The 18,468-nt window shown below is 41.4% G+C and overlaps 1 protein-coding gene across 4 annotated transcripts in view; it reads right to left on the bottom strand.

Moving 5' to 3' along the window:
• SAMD5 (sterile alpha motif domain containing 5) overlaps positions 1-18,468 on the bottom strand; it is a 141,318-nt gene that overhangs the window by 105,879 nt on the left and 16,971 nt on the right. Inside the window, exon 1 of one of the 4 annotated variants that reach the window (XM_059889846.1) lies at positions 1-18,468. This exon is cut by the window's left edge and continues 15,748 nt beyond it; it is cut by the window's right edge and continues 16,213 nt beyond it. The exons of the other annotated variants lie outside the window; for them this stretch is intronic. The gene's annotated coding sequence lies outside the window, so the exon portion shown is untranslated. 4 annotated transcript variants of the gene reach the window in all.

Below are 18,468 nucleotides of genomic sequence, written 5' to 3'. Positions count from 1 at the left end.
CAAAAAAATTGAAAACCCCAGCCATTTCACTTCTGACAAAGCATGTCTCTACAAAAACTGTCATTTTATAAGGAAGGAGACAGGCTGAAAAGGCTAAAGCGTTCACCTCACTCAAGACCCCAAACTAAAGTAGCCAATGGCAAAGCAGGGATCAACCCCCCCAAAATCCACCTGTGTCGTTCTGCTGCGTGCTAGGTATGGCAGACCATCACACTGTGGCAGGAGGTGACCTGACCCCCTCCCACCCTTTGTTGTGTCCAAGTGGGGAGTTCACATTGGGGTTTGCGATGGTTCATTTTCTGTATCAATGTGGCTTGGCTATGGTGCCCCAAGACAGTCTGGACATTGCTATGAAGATATTTTTTTTTAATGTGGTTAACATTTAAATCAACCTACAACAGACTAAAGCAGTTTTGCCTGAACAACATGGGTAGGTCTCATCCAGTTAGTTCAAAGCCTTAAGAGAAAAACCGGGTCTCCCAAGAATGAAGAAATTCTGTCTTCAGACTGACTTTGGACTCAAGACCACAACATCAGCTCTTTCCTGAGTCTCCAGCCTGGCCTGCAGGTTTAGACACGCCAGCCCCCACAATCATGTGGGCCAATGCCTTAAAATAAATCAGACTTTCACTCTCTCCTTCTTTTTCTCTCCACACATACATGCACAAACACACACACCATGCACACACCCTACTGATTTATTCTGATCCTCTAATACAGAATCCTCACCCTTTTTCAGTAAGTCTCTTACTGTCTTTTGCCACCACTAAGCTTCCTGGGTATCATGTCTTACAATCCTGTTGTCCCTGAAAGCTTTGCCTGATCCCTAAAATGCTCCCTTTACTTGATCAAAGTCAGGTCTGCCATGAAGGCTTCATTGGTGACTCAGATAGTAAGGAATCTGCCCTCAATGCAGGAGACCTGGGTTCAATCCCTGGATCAGGAAGATCCCCTAGAGAAGGAAATGGCAACCCACTCCAGTATTCTTGACTGGAAAGTCTCATGGACAGAGGAGCCTGGCAGGCTATAATCCATGAGGTCACAAAGAGTCGGACATGACTGAGTGACTAACACATACACACTGAAGCTTCTGGGCTTCATACCTGGGCTTTTCCCAGGGCTTTGACCTAATTGTGCATTTTGTTCCTTGAAAGTGGCCCACCCACTCAATTTGGCAAGCCTTCATCTCCAAAAGACCTGGCTCCATCCCTGGGTTCCACAGATGGGTGGGCCTGGGCCCCCAGTTAGAGTCTGAGCTCCTAACCTGCCCACCCCACCTCTGGCAGTGCCACCAGACTCCTCCCCTGCCCAAGGTCTGACCATTCCTGGGACCAAGCTGCATGGCAGGTGTGTAAAATCTCAGTTCAGAAGAATTTAAGTTAACTTTGACTACTTAAATTCCTAAAGGTAACTCACACAATAAGGCCTCCTCAGTGGAGTTCAGTTAATATTTAATAACTGGCTCCCCAGGGGTCAGGACAAACCAAGGCAGTGCGCAGGTGCCGGCAGGGAGGTGGTAACCGTGGTTGCAGCAGCGGGGACCCGGGGTGGCGACCATGACCCAGCAGGGCACGGTGCTGCTGAATTACAACAACAAGCTGGAAGGGCTTCCGTAGTAGTTCAGCCGGTAAAGAATCTGCCTGCAATGCAGGAGACCCTGGTTCAGTCTCTGGGTTGGAAAGATGCCCTGGAGAAGGAAACAGCTACCTACTCCAGTATTCTGGTCAGGAGAATTCCATGGGCTGTAAAGTCCATGGGGTCGCAAAAAGTCAGACATGACTGAGCGACTTTCACTTTCACAGGAGGGAAATGAATGCACACAGATACATTCATAAACATATTACACATGTAACTGATATAAATGATGCATAGCACATCACTTACAAAAAGATATCCAGTATCCTTGTCTGGAAAATCTCATGGACACAGGAGCCTGGTGGGCTGCAGTCCATGGAGTAGCAAAGAGTCGGGCACGACTGAGCAACTAACACTTACACCCCTTATGATAAATTCCATAATACCCAAGTGATTCTCACAGTATGCTTTTGTTGCTTTGGGCTGAATGCTTGTGTTGGAAACCAACCCATAATAATAAATAGCATGGTTCTGACTTGAATGTTGGTTGCTCGTTTGTTGAAATTAATCAGCAAGATGAAAATGGAGGCAAGTGTCCTCTTAGCGCACATTCCATTCAGTGGGTGCCTGCCAGGCACCGGGCATGGTGTCCTGCCTTGGGGTTGAAGAGGTAAATAAGACAAGGGCCTGCCTTCACATCTTATAGACTGAAGAGACTTAAAACAGCAATTATCCTGACAGTCATCTAAGATTACAATTAAGTACTGCAATTTCAGGCAGAATATTTTAAGTGTTGCGCCAAATTCACTTCTACAATTTACATAATCATAACTATTGTGACTTGGGTATAGATTTCATATGTGGACTGGACTTCATTCACAAAAACAAGTTTAAATTTTTTTCGGAAACATTAGAACAAAAACCAATTGAGCATTTTCAATCCTAAAGAATCTCTTTGGTTTCCAAAATGGAAAAGAAAAATATATACATTATTTTTAAATCCTTGAAAGTTCAAGTGCCCTGGGATAATTGAAATGTATATTCTGGTTTTGTTACAGAGACTTCTCAAGCCAGAAGGGATCTACAGTGGGGAGAAAAAGGCATGTTTCATAAACAGAACACTGTTTAATGTGCCACAGTCAAGACAGTAGTTTACAATTTTAAATAAGGCTAATTCTAAATGAAAGTAGGTCAAGTTCAGAGGTTAACTTGGATTAACTTGGATCTGTGTAATGTGATTTGGTAGTTCTTAGAATAACAGATTAAGACGTCAAATGGCAGAAATTGCAAAGAAGGCTGGTTATGCAAAATGCCCAGAGCTCAGAACCAAGGACTTTTCTCCCAGAGTTTAGGAAGCACAGCCCGGCCATGCATCTCGCCAACTCCTCAACTCCAGCCCAAGCCACTCTGCACCCCTGATTTCTGCCTTTTAGTTGGTGATCCTTAGCATTTACAGCAAAGCCTTGGTAAGGTTTGCTTCTCACTGTTTGTTCTGCTTAATTAATTAATTTCACAACCCTCAGTAGTCACCACAAAGATTTAAAAAACAAAAACGACCAGCCAGTTGTGGTTGAGAAGGCAGGGGTGGGGGCTGGATGGCACATCTCTAGGATGCCAGCAAAAGGAGGGAGTTGGCAGGCCCCAGAGGGTACCGTGGGCTGTTTCACTTTGCACTTCTCTGCAGAAAGGAAATGAGAACTGACATGCCCTATCACTTACAAAAAGCTCTCTGCACCTGCCTCCTGCACACTGCCCACCGGCCCTGCTCCAAGGTAAATGCCAACAAGAAAAATGTGCATGTGTGTATGTGACACACGTGTATAAGATCGTGGTAAGTAATTATTACTGAAAACATTCCTACACTAGTATTAACCTGATTCCTTTCCTAGTCACCTCTACTTGTAGTTTAAAAGGTTAATTTTTTTTCATTTGTATTGGATGGCTAAGCAGCTAAAGAATCTGCCTGGCAAAGCGGGAGACATGGGTTCGACCCCTGGGTAGGGAAGATGCCCAGGAGAAGGAAATGGAAACCCACTCCAGTATTCTTGCCTGAAAAATCCCATGGACAGAAGAGCCTGGTGGGCTACAGCTCATGAGACCGCAAAGAGTCGGACACGACGAGGCACACACACAGCATAGTTGATTTTCAATGTTGTGCTGCTTTCTGCTGTACAGCAAGGTGAATCAGTTATACATATGTCCACTCTTTTAGATTCTTTTCCTATGGAGGTTATTACAGAATACTGAGGAGAGTTCTCTGTGCTATACCGTAGGTCCTTATTAGTTATCTGTTTCGTATGTAACAGTGTGTATAGGTCATTCCCAGGCTATCCCTAACCTCTTTCCCCCAGTAGCTATTAGACTGTGTTCTACACCTATAACCCTGTTTCTATTCTGTAAATAAGCTCATTTGTACTTTTTTAGATTCCACATATAAGCAGTATCATATGATATTTGTCCTTATGGTAATTATTGCTAAAGAGAAATCCCAATCACAAAGAACAAATACTTCCTTTCCTGTGGCAGAACCTCTGAATATGTTTGCTGGATAGCTCTGTTTGTAGGATTGTTTAAAGGAGATGATAAATATTAGAAAAGTACCTTTTCCACATGTGGTAAAGACTAATCTATCTTAAGGGGAAAAAAAAAAGATGCTGAAGAGTCCCAACTATTTATGACATTTTTAAATGTCCTTTCAATCTGTTACTAAAACTAACAAACCTTTTCTGCTGACTTTATTCTTTTAAACATGCAATACAAATCATAAGTATCTCAGTTACCATTTGCATTGTATAAACTGGGCAACTTTTGAAAGAATTATTTTATGATACTATTCGAAATAGCCATATAGCTCTTTCCTTCTGTGGCCATCGCTGAAGCACGAGTGGCCAAAATGAAATCCAATCCCTTTGTTAAAAAAAAAAATAGCCATATATTACAAAGTATTTATAAGTGCCCAACTCATTTTTATTGGATGTTTCAAAATATGCTAAAGTGAGTATAGGACTAGCAAAGTGGTATGAAAAGCATTAATAATAAATTGCTTTGCTCAAAGTGGGAAGAAGTAGGCAGAAAGCACAAAAGGTTCAAGAAAATCATTACCAGTGAGTTTATTCAGCATTTTCTGTGAATGCCATCCTTTCTTTATGCAAACCTTCCTATAACATTATCTGTAACAAAATGGTAATGGTATCCAATTGTTCTGGGTATCTTAACACAAAGAAATAACTTATTTGCATCTACTCCACATAAGTAAGACAATTAAATTTATACTGTTAACAGAATCAAATGTTCAATTCTAGAAGATAAATCTACCTAGGTCAATCCTAAAGGAAATCAGTCCTGAATATTCATTGGAAGGACTGCTGCTGAAGCTGAAACTCCAATACTTTGGCCACTTGATGCGAAGAAGTGACTCATTGGAAAAGACTGATGCTGGGAAAGATTGAAGGCAGGAGGAGAAGGAGACAACAGAGGATGAGATGGTTGGATGGCATCACCAACTCAGTGGACATGAATTTGAGTAAACTCCCAGAGTTGGTGATAGACAGGGAGGTCTGGTGTGCTGCAGTCCACGGGGTTGCAAAGAGTCGGACATGACTGAGTGACTGAACTGAAATTGAAGTTACATCTAAATTGATATTTCTCAAATTGTTGGATTAAGGCCAAGGAGAGTTATTTTTCAAAAATATTATGGTGTACACAAGAATAAAAAGTACACATTATTTGATAAGGTTACCAGAACTATATTTAAAATATTTTTTAAATATATAAGAAAAAGTTTACTTTATTTATACAAATATGGCTGGAAAGACAAATATTTTGCTAATAGTTCTCCTGTTAACATGCCTGTGAAAAGATTCACCATTTTTATCTCTAACAGCAGCTAAACATTGAACACATATTAGTTAACTTCCTGAATGCTTACTATGTACCAAGCACTGTGATAAATGCTTGGTATACATTTTCTCCTTTAATCTTCAGAACAATCTTATAAGGTAGGGAACATTATCTTTCATTTATAGATAAGAAAAGAGTGGCAGAGAAAGATTAAGCCATCTCTGTTGGAGGTTACACAAATCAAAAATGATGGAGCCCAGGGCATCTAACCTGAGCGCCTGAGATCTCATCAACTATACATGCTGTCGAGCACTTGCTTAGCTCGTTGTTCTCTAGTAAACATCATGCAATCGTGCTACGGACTTATCTTCTTCCTTTCCAAACTTACTTAAAACTATTGTAATAAGGACTGCTTCTGGATTTGGGAGAGACTGAGCTCTTCAGACAGAGAAGGCAATGGCACCCCACTCCAGTACTCTTGCCTGGAAAATCCCATGGACAGAGGAGCCTGGTAGGCCACAGTCCATGGGGTCGCTAGAGTAGGACACGACTGAGCCACTTCACTTTCACTTTTCACTTTCATGCACTAGAGAAGGAAATGGCAACCCACTCCAGTGCTCTTGCCTGGAGAATCCCAGGGACCGGGGAGCCTGGTGGGCTGCCGTCTGTGGGGTTGCACAGAGTCGGACACGACTGAAGTGACTTAGCAGCAGCAGAGCTCTTCAGAACGGATCACCTTCACTGAGCAACCACCTAGATCCATCAGCTTCTGAGCAACTAGCCACTTTCAGCCTTAGAGTCAAGCTCAGATCTCAACACATACCCAGATTGACTTAAACCCCAACAGCATGACTGCCTGTCAGGTAGTAGAATATAGATGCAACCCCTTTATGTCAGTGTTATGGGTTGAACTGTGTCCTGCCCAAAATTCACATGTTGAAGTCCTAAGCCCCAGAATTCCAGAATATGACTGTATTGAAGATAGGGCCTTTAAGAGGTAATTACAGGATAATAAGGTCATATGGGTGGGCTCTCATCCAATAGGACTGGTGCCCTTATAAGATAAGAGGCGATCAGAAGATTAGGACACAGACAACGCACAGAGAGGAGACCCAGGGAAAAGATGGCCATCTGCAAGCCAAGAAGAGTCCTCAGAATGGAATGAACCCTGCCCACACCTTGACCTTGGACTTCCAGCCTCCAGAATTGTGAGAAAATAAATTTTTGTTGTTTATATCACCCACTCTGTGGTATTTTGTTATAGCAGCCCCAGTCAACTAATGCAGTTTAGCAATTAAATCCATGTTCAACCCTTGCAGGAATATCCTGAATTATATGCTTTTGACCAACAAAAAAGGCAAAGTAGTTGATTACCATTAGAGAAATATAGGAGACAGTTTTTTAAATCAAAGCCCCAAAGTTGGAGGGTAGCAACCCAATAAACTGGTGCTTGTGGAGAAAGAGAATCAGAATTCCTGAGGAGATAACAGGGAAGAAAACAGAGAATGGTGAAAGCATAAAGAAGCTTTGTAAAATAAACAGGTTTAGGTAACTGTCCTGGTCAAACATATCTGACAGGTCCCACGCAATGGAATAAATTCTACACTCCTTAGCACTAAAGCAAAGCACCCCAAAAACCCAGCCCAGCCCTAAGCTGCATCCTACACTAAATAAGCCCCTGGAAGAGGAAATGTCAACCCACTCTAGTATTCTTGCCTATATAATCCCATGGACAGAGGAACCTGGCGGGCTACAGTCCATGTGGTCGCAGAGTCAGACACGACTGAGTGACTGAACTGAAATGAACATCATAAACCATCTAGCTTTCCAGATGGCATACTGGCTGTCTCGGTTGTGCTTTTCTACCTGTAGGTAAGCATATCAACAGACTGATCCTTCAAAAGCAGCAGAATTTGTCAAGCACATTCAGGGACACTGACAATAACCAGCACTTCTCTAACACAGGTTGACAGATGCTTCTCTCTTCATGAGACTCTGTGACACAGGTTTCAGCTGATTTTGCCCACACAGGAACCAACCACCATGGTTCACACCTCAACTTACAATCCTAACTGCTCTCTTTAGCAATTTGAGGGCTTTGGTTTAAGTCTGACCTTTCCATTATGACTAACAATGATGCCAAGTCACAAACGGGAAAAGGTTTGAATCAGATCCTTTGTAAGCTCTAGCTATGGACACTCTGGATATCAACTGATTTTACTTAAAGACTGAAGACTATTTATACAGACTGAGTTCTATTTTTTAAGGTTCTATTCTCTCTGTATGGGTGTTCCATGAAGTTTTAAAAATGTATTTCCACTCCCAAACAGGCCAACTGATGACTAGCTTGCATCAGGGGTCAACCACATCATCACCTCCTCCATAAGATCTTCCTGCTTTCCAGATCAGATACCCACTCCATTGACTCTCATAACAGGCTCCCACACCTTCTCACAGTACTTATCACAGTTAGAGCATTGTAATTCCTTATGGAGTGGTCTGTTCTCATAATAAGTTCTTGAGAGCACAGACTGAGTCTTATTCTTCAAGATAATTCCACCACCGAACAAACAAAGTCTAACAGAGAGAGTCAAAAAATGTCAAATGAATGCAGAAATGAGTTTATGCACAGCACAAGCAAACATCAGTTTTGCAGTAAAACAGCATGGACAAAGAATGGCACCTGCCTTTCAGTAAACAAAGGGTGTTGCAGCCATCAAGTCATCAACCTCTTCAGCCACCCTTGATGGTGAACCTAAGGGGAACACAGGCTGGAGAAAAACAGGATACTGGCCCTAGATAGTTAAAGTGTATATCAAAGGAGTAATTTGAATAAGCTCAGACTCTTGCATCTTCCCATACAGAGAAAAGTGCTAAACTCATTAACTTGAGGTGTCTGTTTTTTCTTTAATTAGCAGTCATCTTTTGATACTTCGACTACCTGGATTTTTGTTTGGTTTGGATTTTTTTTTTTTTTTTGGCAAAATCTCCTATATAGCCTGGCTCCTCACTTACCTCTTCAGACCCTTACCTCCCTTACCTCCTCTCCAAGTTATCTGAGAGGCTATATCCCATAAGGCCACTAAATAAAACATAATCCTCAACTTTTAGGTTGCAGTTTTTCAGTGATCAATAGTAACATTTATCTAGATTCTTACTTCAGGTCATCAAGAACACATGGAGATCTAAGTCTTCTGTCCCCTATTACATTCAATTGCTAAAGCAACACAGAGATAACATTATTTGAGTCCTTACTGTGTTCTGGGAATTTTTCTAAGTCCTTTATGTGTATTATTTAAATGCTCGCAAAAAAAATTCATATAAGGTATCAAGGATTGCTATCCCATTTTACAGATAAGGAAAATAAGGCCCCAAGAAGAGCGGTAACTTATCCAACCCTCCTCACATAGCACAGCATTATTGTAAACAGGAAGTATCACACGATCTCAAAATTATATTTTAAATTTTTTCTAAGACCTTACTATGTGTCCTTCTAGAGTATACTAGCATTTGGGGATAAGTCTGTTTAAATATAATTTGCATACAACAGTGTATCCTTTTAATCTATTTGTCTCAATGAGTTTTGACAGACATATACAGTCATGAATCCACAACCACAATAAAATATATAACATTTTCATCATCTCAAAAATTTTCTATGTGCCCTCTGGCAGTCATTCCCATCCCTCCATCCCAGCCCATGGCAATCACTGGTCTTTTTTTCTGTCACTATACTTCTGTCTTTTCTAGAATATCATACAAATGGAAGTATACACTATATAGTCTTCTGAATCTGGCTCCCTTCATCTTGCATAAGGCTTCCAAGGTTATTGCCAAGGGTCAGTTATTTGTTCCTTTTTCTTGTTTGGTAGTATCTCACAGTATGAATATATGACAATCTGTTTCTACACTCACAAGCAGATGAAGATTCGGGCTGTTTCCAGCTTGGGACTATTTTCAGTAAAGCTTCGATGTATATCCATGCACAGGTTTTCGTATGAACATACATTTAACGTCTCTTGGGAACAGCTATGAATGAGGCTGCTTAGTTGTGTGGTAAGCTTATGAGTACCTTCATAAGAATCTGCCAAACTGTTTTCCAAAGAGGTTGGACCATTCTGCATTATCAGAAACATGCATTCTACTTGCTTTATATTCTTAACAGTGCTTGGTTTTGACAGGCTTTTTCATTTTAACCATTCTAAGCTGGAATCAAGATTGTCAGGAGAAATATCAATAACCTCAGATATGCAGATGACACCACCCTTATGGCAGAAAGTGAAGAGGAACTAAAAAAAAAAGCCTCTTGATGAAAGTGAAAGAGAAGAGTGAAAGGGTTGGCTTAAAGCTCAACATTCAGAAAACTAAGATCATGGCATCTGGTCCCATCACTTCATGGGAAATAGATGGGGAAACAGTGGAAACAGTGTCAGACTTTTTTTTGGGGTGGGGGGTCCAAAATCACTGCAGATGGTGATTGCAGCCATGAAATTAAAAGACGCTACTCCTTGGAAGGAAAGTTATGACCAACCTAGATAGCATATTCAAAACCAGAGACATTACTTTGCCAACAAAGATCCATCTAGTCAAGACTATGGTTTTTCCAGTGGTCATGTATGGATGTGAGAGTTGGACTGTGAAGAAAGCTGAGTGCCGAAGAATTGATGGTTTTGAACTGTGGTGTTGGAGAAGACTCTTGAGAGTCCCTTGGACTGCAAGGAGATCCAACCAGTCCATTCTGAAGGAGATCAGCCCTGGGTGTTCATTGGAAGGACTGATGCTGAAGCTGAAACTCCAATACTTCGGCCACCTCATGCAAAGAGTTGACTCATTGGAAAAGACCCTGATGCTGGGAAAGATTGAGGGCAGAAGGAGAAGGATGAGGATGAGATGGTTGAATGGCATCACCAACTCAACTGTCACGAGTTTGAGTGGACTCCCAGAGTTGGTGATGGACAGGAAGGCCTGGCGTGCTGCGATTCATGGGGTCGCAGAGAGTCGGACACAACTGAGGGACTGAACTGAACTGAACAGTATCTCACAGTGGTTTTAATCTGCATTTATCTAATGACTAATGATGCTGAGCATCTTATCATGGGCATAATTGCAATCCATAAATCTTTAGTGAAGGTCAAAATGTTTGTCTATTTTCCTGCTGAAATGATTTTATTCTTATTGGTGAATTGTTTGAGTTCTTTCTATATTCTAGTCAGTCAGTTCATCGGTTCAGTAGCTCAGTCGTGTCCAACTCTCTGAACCCCATGGACTGCAGCACGCCAGGCCTCCCTGTCCATCACCAACCCCCAGAGCTCGCTCAAACTCATTTCCATCCAGTCGGTGATGCCATCCAACTATCCAACCATCTCATCCTCTGTCATCCCCTTCTCCTCCTGTCTTCAATCTTTCCCAGCATCAAGGTCTTTTCCAATGAGTCAGTTCTTCGCATCACGTGGCCAAAGTATTGGAGCTTCAGCTTCAGCATCAGTCCTTTAATCCGACAAGCATTTTTCAAATTCTTTCTCTCAGTCTCTGGCTTAAACTTTAATTTCCTTAATAATATATTTTAAATATGTTCTTTAACAATATAATTTTTAATAAAGTTTATTTTAGAAAAGTTTCAGATTTATAGAAAAATCAAGAAGGTAGTATAAAGAGTTTCCATATAATCCCATACCCATTTTCCCCTATGGTATTTTTTTTATAATTAATAGCCATTTTTTAACTTTCAGTTACAACATCCTGGTCATTCCTAGGTCTGGTTCTATTGAGTGCTTTTTCTCTGCTAAGTCAATTTACTTTTCCATTCCTTTTGCATATCTATGAGTTTTGATTAAATGCAAAACACTGTATGTAAAAGAGCAGCTGAGACTAAGGTAAATGAATTTACTTCTGGGAGGGGCACATCTCTTCTGTTATCAGGCTATTATTGTGAGTGGCTGTGTTAATCTAAGAGTACTGAAGTAGATGCGTGTTTTGTTGTTGCTATAGTAACAAGGTACAGCAAAAACTATGAATTCCTCTAGCAGTGGATTCCAGCTACCTTATGTTTAGTGAGAGATCTGGAGTAAGTAACAGAGGAGTTTTTCTTAGTGTTCCATGGTGGAGTCAAAAGGAGTTTTCTTTATTCTCCTGTTGCACATGTCTTTGACAGACCTTGTGCACCTAAGCTTCCGAGGTGAGGCTTTCTCAGCATCCCTTCCTTCTCTACCCATGAATGACAGCCAGTCTCTACCTTGCATTGCTGGAGGGCCGTGGGTCCATGCCTGCTCCTCCCCAGCTATGGCAGACCCCCGGTTAATGTCAGTTCAGATCCTGGGCATAAATGGATTTCCCACTCCTCCCTTGGTGGTGGTTGTTGTTCAGTCGCTCAGTCGTGTCCGACTCTTTGCGACCCCGTGGACTGCAGCACACCAGGCTCCAGTGTCCTTCACTGTCTCTCAGAGTTTGCTCAAACTCATGTCCTTTGAGTCAGTGATGCCATTCAACCATCTCATCCTCTGTTGTCCCCTTCTCCTCCTGCCTTCAGTCTTGTAGCTCCCTTGGTACAGATGGGCTTTATCCAGCATCAGTGCAGGGCTGGAACAGTTATTTTCTATACCTAAACAACTAATCTGTAAAAAAGAACCTGGATCCAGGTGGTTGGGCAGCTTTCTTGCCCATCCTCTGCCTATGACACCTTTTGTATCCTATGACAAAAGTTCTGGGACTCTGGGGGATTTTGTGCCTGTCTCCCATCACCTGCATGCCTGCATCACTGACAGGCTCTCTCTGGTTTTCTGCCCCCTCCTAATCTTTCTCATGAGTACTGAGTGAAGGCCTATGGAAAAGAGTGGCAAGCATATACAGATCCTCTTTGTGTCTGGGGTGTGTTTGTGTTTGTGACCACTTAAAACTGTTCTGCTAGCCCATACTAGCTTTTTAAATTTTTCAAAAAATTTTGCTTGTTGTCTTAACATCTGCGTTGACAGCTGGTAAAAGCAGGGACATTACTTTGCCAACAAAGGTCCATTTAGTCAAAGCTATGGTTTTTCCAGTAGTCACGTATGGATGTGAGAGTTGGACTATAAAGAAAGCTGAGTGCCGAAGAATTGATGCTTTTGAACTGCGGTGTTGGAGAAGACTCAAGAGTCCCTTGGACTGCAAGGAGATCAAACCAGTCCATCCTAAAGGAAATCAATTCTAAATATTCATTAGAAGGAATGATGCTAAAGCTGAAACTCCAATACTTTGGCCACCTCATGCAAAGAACTGACTCATTGGAAAAGACCCTGATGCTGGGAAAGTTTGAGGGCAGGAGGAGAAGGATGAGGATGAGATGGTTGGATGGCATCACCGACTCAATGGACATGAGTTTGAGTAAACTCCCGGAGTTGGTGATAAACAGGGAGGCCTGGTGTGCTGCAGTCCACGGGGTCACAAAGGGTCAGACATGACTGAGCGACTGAACTGAACTGACCATGATGTGTCTCTTCTCTCCTTGGAATTTGGATCACCTGTTTGCCTTTAGAACTCAGATCTCTGATGGAACAAAAGATAGGCATGATATTGTACATTATGCATCTTTTTCTCATGCTTAAAGTGGGAGCAGTGTCTTCTTGTGGCTTTCTATACCTTAAATGAAAGCAGAACTATAGAGCTTAATATTATTTAAAACAAGTTATTGATCCTAATGGACATTACAGTATAACCAAAGGCTTTCTCATTATTTTGAAACTTTCCTTCTTTCCAACAAAATTAAGCCTCATATTCAGTATGTGAGTCTTTTTTTCAGACTGAAATGATCTGAAGGTTTCCTAGGCATATTCCAGTTAAGACACACATGGTGCTCACAGATGTAATGTGGGCTGAGCTTTACTGGAACTCAACAATATGTCAACTAGTTCTTCAGATCAAGACAGCTTATTTCCCCAAGTTTGGAACTGCTACTCAATTTCAAATATCCTTAATTTTATTGCAAAGTAAGACCATTAAAATGGATGAACCTAAGCAAAGAGGGTACTTATTATAAATGAATAAATATATTTTTTAAACAAACAAATCAAGACACATGTGCTAAAAAAAAAAGTATCCTTAAAAGTAATTTTTGTAAACAGTGCTGCAATGAACACTTGTGTGCACATATCCTTTGGGGCTATTTATAATAACGAAGACATGGAAGCAATATAAATGTCCATTGACAAAAGAATGGATAAAGAAGATGTGGTATACACACACACACACACACACACACACACACACTGGAATATTACTCAGCTATAAAGAAGAATGAAACAATGCCATTTGCAGCAACATGGATGAGATTATCACTTCAGCAACCTAGAGATTATCATATTAAACGAAGTAAGTTAGAGAAAGACAAATAGTGTATGATATCACTGATACATGCAATCTAATTTTTTTTAATGATACAAATTTGTATCATTAAAAAAAATTAGATTGCACGTAAAATTATTTACAAAACAGAAACAGACTCACAGATATCAAAAACAAACATATGGGCTTCCCTGGTGGCTCAGATGGTAATGAATACAGGAGACCTTCAATACAGGAGACCTGGCTTTGACCCATGGGTTGGGAAGATCCCCTGGAGGAGGAAATGGCAACCACTCCAGTGTTCTTGCCTGGAGAATCCCATGGACAGAGAAACCTGGTGGGTTACAGTCCATGGGATCACAAAGAGTCGGATCCGACTGAGCGACTGAGCACAAGGTTACCAAAAGGGAAACACAGCAGGGTAGCAGGAAGGATAAATCAGGAGCTTGGGATGAACACACAGGAACTATTCCATAGAAGATAGATAACCAACAAGGGCCTACTGCACAGCACAGGGAACTCTGCTCAGTATTCTGTGATAACTGTATGAGAAAAGAATCTAAAAAAACAATGAATATATGTATAACAATCACTGCTGTGTGTCTGAAACTGCTGCTGCTGCTAAGTCATTTCAGTTATGTCTTGACTCTGTGTGACCCCATAGACGGCAGCCCACCAGGCTCCCCCGTCCCCGGGATTCTCCAGGCAAGAACACTGGAGTGGGTTGCCATTTCCTTCTCCAATGCATGAAAGTGAAAAGTGAAAGTGAAGTCGCTCAGTTGTGTCTGACTTGTAGAGACCCCATGGACTGCAGCCCACCAGGCTCCTCCATCCATGGGACTTTCCAGGCAAGAGTACTGGAGTGGGGTGCCATTGCCTTCTCCAACATCTGAAACTAACACATTGTAAATCAAACATACTCCAATAAATTAATTTTTTTAAATTTAAAAATAAAAATCTTTTAAAAAGTAACTTGTTGGGAGACAATGCTTATTACAACAGTAGCGCTATGTACATGATAAAAATATTAATAAATCATTTCTCCCTAGAATGCACATTTCTAAGAAAATCAGCTCTGTCTCGATACAGTCACATTTTTTGTTTGTTTGTTTTACTTTTTATTTTATTTTTTTTAATTTTATTTTATTTTTAAACTTTACAATATTGTATTGGTTTTGCCAAATATCAAAATGAATCTGCCACAGGTATACATGTGTTCCCCATCCTGAACCCTCCTCCCTCTTCCCTCCCCATACCATCCCTCTGGGTCGTCCCAGTGCACTAGCCCCAAGCATCCATTTGTTTGGGATTTGGAACTAAAATAGGACTACCCACTAACTAAATGGGAACCCACTCCAGTGTTATTGCCTGGAAAATTCCATAGACAGAGGAGACTAGTATGGGATTGCAAAGAGTCTGACATGACTGTGTGACTGAGCACACACTAACTAACTTGTTTACTAAAATGACTTGCAATTGTTTCAGAACCCCACCTCAAACACCAAAATGCCATTCAGTTCAGTTCAGTTCAGTCGCTCAGTCGTGTCCAACTCTTTGCAACCCCATGAATCCCAGCACGCCAGGTCTCCCTGTCCATCACCAGCTCCTGGAGTTCACTGAGACTCTCGTCCATCAAGTCGGTGATGCCATCCAACCATATTACAGATGTTCAAAACCTGTCTTGGAGGCTCCAAAAGCAACTCAGAAGAAGTATTCCAAGAAAGAAGAGAATCACTTGATTAAACGTCCGCTTCCCATGCTATTCTACACTTTTTCTAAATGAAGAAAAGCCCTGGATCTTAAGAACTTATCTTAAACTAAAATTGGGCTTCCCTGGTAGCTCAGTGGTTAAAGAATCTGCCTGTCAGCATGGGAGACATGGGTTGGGTCCCTGATCAGAGAAGATGCCACATGCCACCAAGCAACTTAGGCCAAAACTACAGAGCCACGTGCCCTACAGCCTCCACAAGAGGGGGAGCATGCTCAGTCGTGCCCAACTCTTTGCGACCCCAAGGATAGGCACCTTTGTCTACGGGATTATCCAGGCAAGAATACTAGAGTGGGTTCCTATTTCCTTCTCCAGGGCATCTTCCCAACCCAGAGACTGAACCCAAGCCTCTTGCATCTCCTGCACTGGCAGGCAGATTCTTTACCTCTGCACCACTTGGTAAGTCCCACAACAACAGAAGCCACTGCAATGAGATGCCCAAGCACCACAAAGAAGAGTAGCCCCCACTCACCACAACTAGAGAAAGCTGGTGAACCAACGAAGGCCCAGCACAGCCAAACATAATTAAGAAAAAAAAGAAACTAAAATCACAAGTTATATATATAGCAAAGACAGTAATACAGTAAAAACTGGGACTTCCCTAGTTGAGACTCTGTGCTCCCAATGCAGGGGGCCCAGGTTTGATCCCTGATTAGGGAACTAAATCCCACATGCCACAACTAAAGATCCCATGTGCCACAACCAAGATTAAAGAGCTCAGTTGCAAGCAACAACTAAGATCTGGCACAGCCAAATAAAAAATTTTTATTAAAAATACAGTAAAAACTCTTGAAAATCAGAACCAAAAAGAACTAGTATTTGCTGTGCAGAATATGTTCACAGTAACATTCACAGTTAATGATGACTAATTGCTTCATCAGTGGATTAACACTGATGAAGATTAACACAAGATTAACAGGGTCTTGTGTTACCAAACTGATGTGATTCAATTTCTATATGAGTCTCTTTCCAGTCTCCTTTTGCCAATCAGTATCTGTAATGCATGTTGGAAGAATGAAGGCATTCTCTTTGTCTTATCAAACATAAAATATGGATTCATTCTATCATGAGCCTGTGGAATTTACACTGATTAGCATGCTATTAAATTTTAAAAATAAAGTGAAAATCTCTAGGACATATCCACTGCCTTCCCCACAACTAGTCCTCATCTTCCTCACCTATAAAACGGATAGCACAAATAACGTTGCTCTCAGAGACCTGTGATGAGGACAAAATGAAATACTGTGATAAAGCACTCAAATAATATAGACTGTTACCACGATTATTATCCTGCATGAAGGAGGTAGTTCAGTCAAGAAGTCCCCTCCTGATTGAAGAGGAAAATCAGACATATCCATAATTAATTCATATAAGGTTAAATCAAGAATGTATATGTATTCAGTCGCTAGTCGTATCTGACTCCTTTTTGCAACCCTATATGGACTGTAGCTCACAGGCTTCTCTGTCCATGGGATTTTCCAGGCAAGAATATTGGAGTGGGTTGCAATTTCCTCCTCCAGGGGATCTTCCTGTCCCAGGGATCAAACCCACCTCTCTTGTCTGTGTCCTCTGCCTTGGAAGGTAGATTCTTTACACTTGAGCCACCTGGAAAGCCCTTGAACCAAGAATACGTCTAAATCTCACAATGAGTGAATCGAAGCACACTGAAGTGGTCATATTACAGGGTTAGCTCGCTGCTCTAGGAAGCTCCTGCTTTTTAAGTTTGCTGCCTCCAAAAGCACACCTCTCCTACTTTTCCTGCAAATCACTTGTAACATAATTCAGCATGTGCATCCCAAAACAGCAATCTTGGGGGTGATAAAGAAGATCATGCTTCCTGTCAGACAGCAGGACTAATATGACTCAGCAGGTCAAGCGTGTCACTGTCACAATGTTTTAATAAACGATTAGAAGATTCAATTCACCACTATTTTCAAGGTGAGTATATCAATATAAGGAACCATATTAACAGAGATAAAAACATGGCCCAAACTGCTCTGCCAAGAAGTGGCAGTAAAAACTCTGATTTAAAATGACATGGCAATAAAACTCAAAGTTAATGTCACCAACCTAACTCCAACTCTCCACCACCTCTCTATAATGAAGTCGGTCTCAAAAGAATAAATTACTTTGCATACCCCCTGGCTCCAATCTAATCTATAATGGATGTAATATGCATATCCTGAATTCTTCTTCTACTGCGCAAGCCTAAGCAAGCCGGAGATACAGGGGGTTTGTGGGACCCCAGACAGGAACTAATCCCATCTTTTCTTTAGATGCTTTACAAATGACGGTGACTAGAGCACTGGCTTTGGATGCAATTAACAACTCATCGAATTCTTTTTTTTTCTTTCACATTTAGGTAGAGCCAGAAATAGAGGAAAACAACAGAATGGGGAAGACTAGAGATCTCTTCAAGAAAATTAGAGATACCAAGGGAACATTTCATGCAAAGATGGGCTCGATAAAGGACAGAAATGGTATGGACCTAACAGAAGCAGAAGATATTAAGAAGAGGTGGCAAGAATACACAGAAGAACTGTACAAAAAAGATCTTCACGATCGAGATAATCACGATGGTATGATCACTCACCTAGAGCCAGACATTCTGGAATGTGAAGTCAAGTGCACCTCAGAAAGCATCACTACAAACAAAGCTAGTGGAGGTGATGGAATTCCAGGTGAGCTATTTCAAATCCTGAAAGATGATGCTGTGAAAGTGCTGCACTCAATATGCCAGCCAATTTGGAAAACTCAGCAGTGGCCACAGGACTGGAAAAGGTCAGTTTTCATTCCAATCCCAAAGAAAGGCAATGCCAAAGAATGCTCAAACTACCGCACAATTGCACTCATCTCACACGCTAGTAAAGTAATGCTCAAAATTCTCTAAGCCAGGCTTCAGCAATAAGTGAACCGTGAACTTCCAGATGTTCAAGCTGGTTTTAGAAAAGGAGAGGAACCAGAGATCAAAT

The sequence above is a fragment of the Bos taurus genome, chromosome 9 (genome assembly GCF_002263795.3).
Source record: "Bos taurus isolate L1 Dominette 01449 registration number 42190680 breed Hereford chromosome 9, ARS-UCD2.0, whole genome shotgun sequence".
Lineage (NCBI taxonomy): Eukaryota > Metazoa > Chordata > Mammalia > Artiodactyla > Bovidae > Bos > Bos taurus.
Note: the sequence above shows the minus strand (reverse complement) of the source record. Positions and strands in the feature narration are given on the sequence as shown.